Source organism: Camelina sativa, chromosome 15 (genome assembly GCF_030686135.1).
Source record: "Camelina sativa cultivar CO46 ecotype springtype chromosome 15, ASM3068613v1".
Lineage (NCBI taxonomy): Eukaryota > Viridiplantae > Streptophyta > Magnoliopsida > Brassicales > Brassicaceae > Camelina > Camelina sativa.
Genome location: NC_141894.1, coordinates 19,894,634 through 19,901,752, shown reverse-complemented (window position 1 = coordinate 19,901,752; position 7,119 = coordinate 19,894,634). Strand labels below are relative to the sequence as shown.

Here is a 7,119-nt window from a genome sequence, read left to right as displayed (position 1 = left end):
TTATATGATTATGGTCTGGTTACGGTTTGGATATGGTCCGGTTATGGTCTGAAATACGGTTATGGTTTGATTTTAGTCATGCCTAGATGTAGGTAGTCTAAGAGAACCATCTTCGAGTCATTTTTTTATCGTGTCTTAAAATTATTTTAAAATTATATTTAAAGACACATACATATGTGGAAGATCTAAATGTTTCTGCGCAGACACAAATCTTAATGGAAAACACAAGTCTAAAATATTTTTTATTATTTATATATTTAAAAATATTTAAAGACACTCCTAAAAATGTCACCGATGAGATAGTCTAAAGGTTTTTTGAATATCTATTTTTAACATATAACCTTTTTAAAATTCTGAAAACCATCATTAAACGGAAGGATGTCCGGCCCAAGTGAATAAGATAGAAGAGTGTCACGATTAGAAAAAAAAAATATACAAAGTTCTATCTTGTAAAAGAAATTTAGAACATAGTCAAAATGAATTATCAATTAAGTGTTGATCAAGAATCTTTTCTAATTTTTTTAAAAAGGTATATACTAAAATTTATGCTATTTAATTTTCTGAACAATTTTATTGATCATAAAAATATATACATTTTATTGCATTAATAAGAATTTTACTTGTGTTTATATAATATATATATAGATATTACTTATCTTAGTTTTTTTTAAGGGAATTTTAAAAAATGTACCACATTCCTTATAGAGTTTTTCAATTATACCACATTAGCGAATCCTTTTGAAATCTACCAAATGCAACCGGATGAAATGACGATGTTACCCTCATTTGTTAGCTGCATCCGAAAGAAATTGAGAGAGAATAGGTGGTCGGCGAATCAGAGAAACCTATGACTTGGCATTGATGACATTGGTAATTTAAATTGGCATTAATAGCGGACAAAGGAGTGGAATGCTGGGTAAAAGGAAGCATTAGATTTTTAATAATAAAATAAACGAAAATCTTGTTTTTAACAGAGAAGGACAAGTTGATATAGTTAAGGAGAAGAAGACGAAGTGAGAGTTTTTTTGGGTGGTGGATGAAGACTATCATCCGAAGGTGTGTTAGTATTTAATGTGACAAAGATTTTAATTTCAAGTTATTTTGAGAGTTGGTATGTTCATCGTGCTGCATTTAATGTCCATCTCATGATAGTATAAAAAGAACAATTTTTGAAATTATCGTAAATTGTCGTAATATGCAGGTGATGGAAGAAAGTGTTTGTGTTTTAGTTGGGGACTGGACATGTGCAACAAGCGGGATTTGGAAGTTTGTTCCTCGCGTGGGAGAATTGGCAAGGTGTGTAGGGTATAATCAAGGGACGACATTGGTAGAGTTGGAAGAGAAGGTTGCGAAAGTGTTCAGGGTGCGCTTATGGGAGACAAAATTAATCTTGAGCTTTTGCTTCAGAGGAGAAGCGGGTATTATGAGTCAAGGAAAAATGCCCCCCGTTGCGTTAAAATCAGAAATTGATTGGAATCAGTTCAAGGGGTTGATGGCGGATTACCCGGGACTATATCTCTATGTGAGTTTTAAAAGTTCGGCTGATGGAAAAAAGAGTGACGATTTTGGGTGCAATGGTATGGTTGCGGATGAAGGAGATGATGGGTTTGATGATGGAGGAGATGATGAGCTTGATGATGAAGTTTTGGTGGCGTTTGTCGAGGAGGTAGAAGCTAGTCATAAGGCAAAGATGGCTCAAAGGGTGGAGAAGAACAAACAGGACTTGTCCACAGTAATTCCGTTTGTGGACAAGTATAGTAAGGGGTTGTCCACTAGTATCCCGTTGGTGGACAAAGATACTCAGGGGGTGTCGACAAGAGCTCCGTTGGAGGACAGGGATAATCAGGTGATGTCCACTACAGCTGCGTCGTCAGACCATGGGATTGGAGTGGACAATAATTGTGAAGCGGGTCTATATGAGGTTAATGTTGTTACTGAATTAGAACCGCTGGACAATGTAACGGTGAGTGACCATGTTGAGGTGGTGGTAAATAGGGAAGATCGGCTTTGTGATGTACCGGTTTCTGATATGACAGAGATGGGGGACAAAATGATTAATGTAGACATAGTCCACTCATGTGGGGATGTTGTAGGTCCATTGTCCATTGTGGAAGCAGAAGTGGACAATCTTATTGTTGGTGATAGCAGTCCAGAATATGATTACGATGAGTGGACTGAAAGGATTAACAATGAGTATCCTCCGGAATGGGATCCTAACATGGTGAGGAGTGGTGTAAATGATGATGTTGATGAGGGTGTGGTTCTGGAAGAGGGAAACTCTAGCGGCATCGCATTGAACAATGCGATAGTGGCAGTGGGTTCATCGTCTGGTTATCAATGTTCGGATGCTGATTTTGTTGATTTTGTTGGAGGACCTGTAATAGATGAAACCGATCCTCTATTGTTAAATGACGTTCCACCATGCCATGATAATATGAGAGGCTTGCCAAGCCATGAAAGAAAAATGGATTTGAAAAGAGCGGGTGATGCCATCTATGTAGGTAGAATCTTTTCCGATAAGGCCGAGATGCACCAGGCGTTATCACTTTATGCTATGAAGAAAATTTTCTGCTTTCGTATAGTTGCTTCCGACAAAACGAGAGTAATTGCAGCCTGCTTGGACAAGAATTGTGGTTGGAGGGTTTATGCTGTCAATCTTCCAAACACCTTGAATTTGGAAGTGAGAACCGTTACAATGGCACACAACTGCGACGTTACGGCTAGGTCTAGATATGGTTCTAAAGCAACGGCAAAGATTTTGGCTGGACTTTTGCATGGCAAATTTGCAAATGGGAAAAAAGGACCAAGGGCTTGCGAGTTACCCGAAATGGTATTGTCAGAGTTGAACGTAACGATATCGTACATGAAAGCATGGAATGCTAAGGAATTGGCTGTTAATGCTACACGAGGAACTGAAGAAGGAAGCTTCGAATTTCTGTCAACGTATCTACACCTCGTTAAGTCAACAAACCCTGGGACCATAACAGATTTGCATACGACAGTCGACAAGAAGGGTAACACTTTGTTCAAATATCTCTTCTTTGCATTTGGGGCATGTATTGATGGATACAAGTATCTTAGGAAGGTTATAGTGATAGATGGTACAGCAATGAAGGGTAAGTACAAAGGCTGTTTGGTAGCAGCTAGTGGCCAGGATGGAAATTTGCAGATTTATCCCTTGGCCTTTGGGGTCGTGGAAGTGGAGAATGATGCTGGGTGGGTGTGGTTTTTATGGAATCTATCGAAATTTGTTCCAGACGAATAAGACCTTGTTTTCGTATCTGATAGGCATGCTTCTATCTATTCTGCACTTGCAAAAGTGTATCCGCTAGCACATCATGCAGCATGCTCCGTGCATCTTTTTCGTAATGTTAATCACAAATTCAAAAGCGCCGGTCTTGCTGGGCTTGTCTCTAAAGCAGGGAGAGCATATACAGTTGGTGATTTCCGTTATTGGTGGAGGCAAATCGAGGAAACAAAACCAGAGTGTGCCGAGTATCTACTGAAGATTGGACTACCACATTGGACACTTTCACACTTCCCTGACAACCGTTACAATTTGATGAGTAGCAACATCTCAGAGTCACTGAATGCCGCAATGCAAAAGGCTGTTGATTATCCGATAGTGTTAATGGTAGAGTTCATAAGAGCAATGTTGATGAGGTGGTTTTGGTGTAGAAGGACATTCGCTGGGAAGACAAGGACAAGGTGTACACCAGAAATTGAAAAATTGTTGATTGACCATTTGAAGGAGTCACTGAATTGTGCGGTGAATGGAGCCACTGACTGGATTTATCAAGTTAACGACGGGATTGGGTGTGAGTTTACAGTTGACCTAGAGAAAAAAACTTGTACTTGCAGGGTGTTTGACGTCCTTATGATACCTTGCTGTCACGCTCTGGCTGCTGGTCGAGTAAGAAACATTGACCCATACACACTTATAAGCCGCTGTTATTTCGTTGGCCCATGGAGGGAAAAGTACAAAGGAGTTGTAATGCCTCGTCCAAATGAGAAAGATGTGGACATCCCAGGAGAATTGACAGAGGTACCTGTAAACCCACCAAGAACAAAGCGCCAGGGGGAAGGCCAAAAAAGAGAAGGATTCCATCACAGGGTGAAGTTCATCACGTAAGTCACTATATTTAAACATTTATGTCCACATTTAAGAGACTTGGTCCATGTAAATAACCATTTGTTGGTTGGATGTGAATGTTTTGCAGAAGAAGAAGAGAGTAACAAAATGTGGGAGATGTTTTGGACAAGGTCACAACAGGAAAACATGCTCGATGTTAATTTGAAGAAGTGAAGATTGGTTAAGGAAGTGTTACATTGGATTACGTTTTTTAGGATGCTGATCGTTTATTCACTTTGAGTCCCTTATTATTTTGTCTACTATGGTTGTAAGATTTAATGTCCTTCAGCATTTGGGAACTCTTTCGGTTAGTAATGGCTGTTGTTTTGTGTACTATGGTTGTAAGATTCAATGTCCTTGAGGATTTGGGAACTCTTTTGGCTAGTATGGCTGTTATTTTGTCTACTATGATTGTAAGATTTAATGTCCTTCAGCAAATGTCCTTCAGCATTTGGGAACTCTTTCGGTTAGTAATGGCTGTTGTTTTGGGCGAGAAATAACTCTTTCAATGTCCTTCAGCAAATGATTACTGTTTTGGGCGAGAAATACCTTCATCATTTGTAAACAAAATGAAAGAGAGCTTTAATGTCCTTCAGCAATTGTTTAGTTTTGGTCCATAGCCTTTGTAACTGTGGACATAGCATTTATAATGGACATAGCATTTATAATGGACAAGTAATAGCCATACTAGCTATTACTTAGGATATGGCTATTACTACTATGGTTGAAGGCGTGATAATGGACAAGTAATTAAACTTAGGATATGCAATTAAACTCATGCTTAAATTACTCTTATTAAAACAACAGAACAGATAGTAAGCCATGTCCAACAGAGAGTACATAACTTAACAAAAGAAAAGGGAAATTCATAGTGGACATTGGAGAAGAACTGATAGACAAGCAACTAGGAAGGGTAGACAACATAAAGGACTGTGATTTCTGGCGAACACATTAGTGCTTAAGAATGTAAAAAAGTATGCCAAGAAGTAGAACAAAGAGAAAGCCAATGGTGAATCCCTTAAACCCAAAGGTCAATGGAGTAGAAGGGTGATTGTTCCTTGGTGTAAGGTTGTGGACGTTGGAAGCAAGTTCTTCGTAGCCATCACTAATGTCATGAATAAGTTGTTTGAGGTGGGCAATCTCTTCTCCATGATGTTCCATTCGGGCGGCCAGCATAGAAGGGTAGACCTTCGTGCCATTTGGTCCAAGGGTGAAATAATTGATAAGGTCGTCACGCTGATCAAGCTTGGAGTGGAGGTCGTGGATTTCCTCGTTGATGGCCCCGTGCCACAGCTTGTTGAGGTGTAAACCGCCATCCTTGTTTTAAAAGAAACCACGGTTTGTTATTCCAGATCTAGGATATTAAAAGTGTAATAAATGGAAAGAGAGCTTCAGAGATTGTAAGGAACAATTAATACCTCAGATCTAGCACATTTGTAGTAGAGACGGCCTTGATATAAACCATCCTCGTGGGTACTTAGTTCAAGATGTCCACCACACCAGTAGTCTCTGGGTATCCCGTACCTTTGATTCTTGCGGTCGCGAGATTTTACTGAATCCGCGGAGGAGGAAGAAGGCTGACTGTAACTGTATCGCCCCATGTTGTTGGTAAAACGGAGACAAAGTAAAGAGAAAACAAAAGGGATAATGAAAGTGATGGTGTATGTTCTATTCACTTTATTGGTTTATTATTTGCAATGTGGTAATTGGTAAATTATTTTTTAAATTTAAAAGGATGTGTCTTTACAGCCTGTAAAGTGTTTTGGACATTGTGTGTGGCAAGGAGCAATGTCTTACCTGATTGATGGCGACCTGACGTTATGGAGCAAGTACAGCCAAACGTTATCTTCTTGTTACATAATATAGTTAGGTTATAATGATGGTTATCTATGTTTGAGTAGTCTGGTTTAGTTGCCTTTGTGGACCAAATTTATACGTTTAGTCGACAGAGTAAAATCGAGAACTGAATAAAAATATGTCCATTATTTAATGGAGAACATTGAGGTACATGCATACGAAACGTAGACATTGTTTATCGGTGGACAAGACAAAAATGTCATGTCCACAATAAAATGGGCATACGTTAAAGCTTAAAACATACATATAAATTGAATACTCCTCCACCAGACAAAACAAGCTTCACAACGGGAATCCATGGTGCATGTGTACCCATAACCGGCACACTTTGGAACATTATAAAACCGCCAAGTATCGCAATATCTTTTGATCGTACGTGGGCCAAGTTGATGAATATTTTCAAAAACAGATTCAGAAAAATATTCAGCCATTGCATATGAGCCAACACGTTCCGTAAATGAGTTGATCGTTGAGATACCATCGTGGTAATGACCAGCACATATTAAGAACAAACAAAGTGCAAACTGCATTTCTTCAGAAAATGGGATTGTATTGAACAATAGGTTGATGGCTTCATGAATCTTACCTTCTCTAGCTACAAGACGAAGACTTTCCAGGTAACAGGCGTACGGGTTGCCAACCTTAACACACCTTATGAAGAAATGGTGGAACTTTGAGGACTTGTCAACAAGAAAAGGTGCATGTAGAAAAGTACGTAGACAAGTTTGTTTGAGGACATATGAGTTAGTCACAAGGGAAAAACCAGTTTTACCCGTAGCCATAAGTGGTCCGAGGTACTGGAAACCATATTTACCTAAACGATGGATTATACAAAGCTGGAGATGATCGGGCAATGAGTAGAGGAGATTTTCAGTGGTTTTTGAAAGTGGCGACATAGTGAAAGATGTTGCACCAAATAATAAATGATTTTTGTAAGAGTGAGATGGTTGTATTCGTGATGTAGTTGTGTTCGTATTACGTGGTTAAATAGTTACCACGTTTTAGGCCCCAATTAAAAGAGACTAAAATTAACTGTGTTTTGTGGTTGTGAGGTATTTAATGTTTTTTAGGTGGGAGCTCTGTAATAATGGTTATAGGTACAGAGTTAAATGGATGTTAAAGAGGAATTG

At 38.9% G+C, this 7,119-nt stretch overlaps 1 pseudogene; it reads left to right on the top strand.

The window, feature by feature from the left end:
• Nucleotides 1-1,195: 1,195 nt before the first annotated feature.
• On the top strand, nucleotides 1,196-4,146 carry LOC147926893 (uncharacterized; annotated as a pseudogene).
• The last annotated feature ends 2,973 nt before the right edge of the window (nucleotides 4,147-7,119 follow it).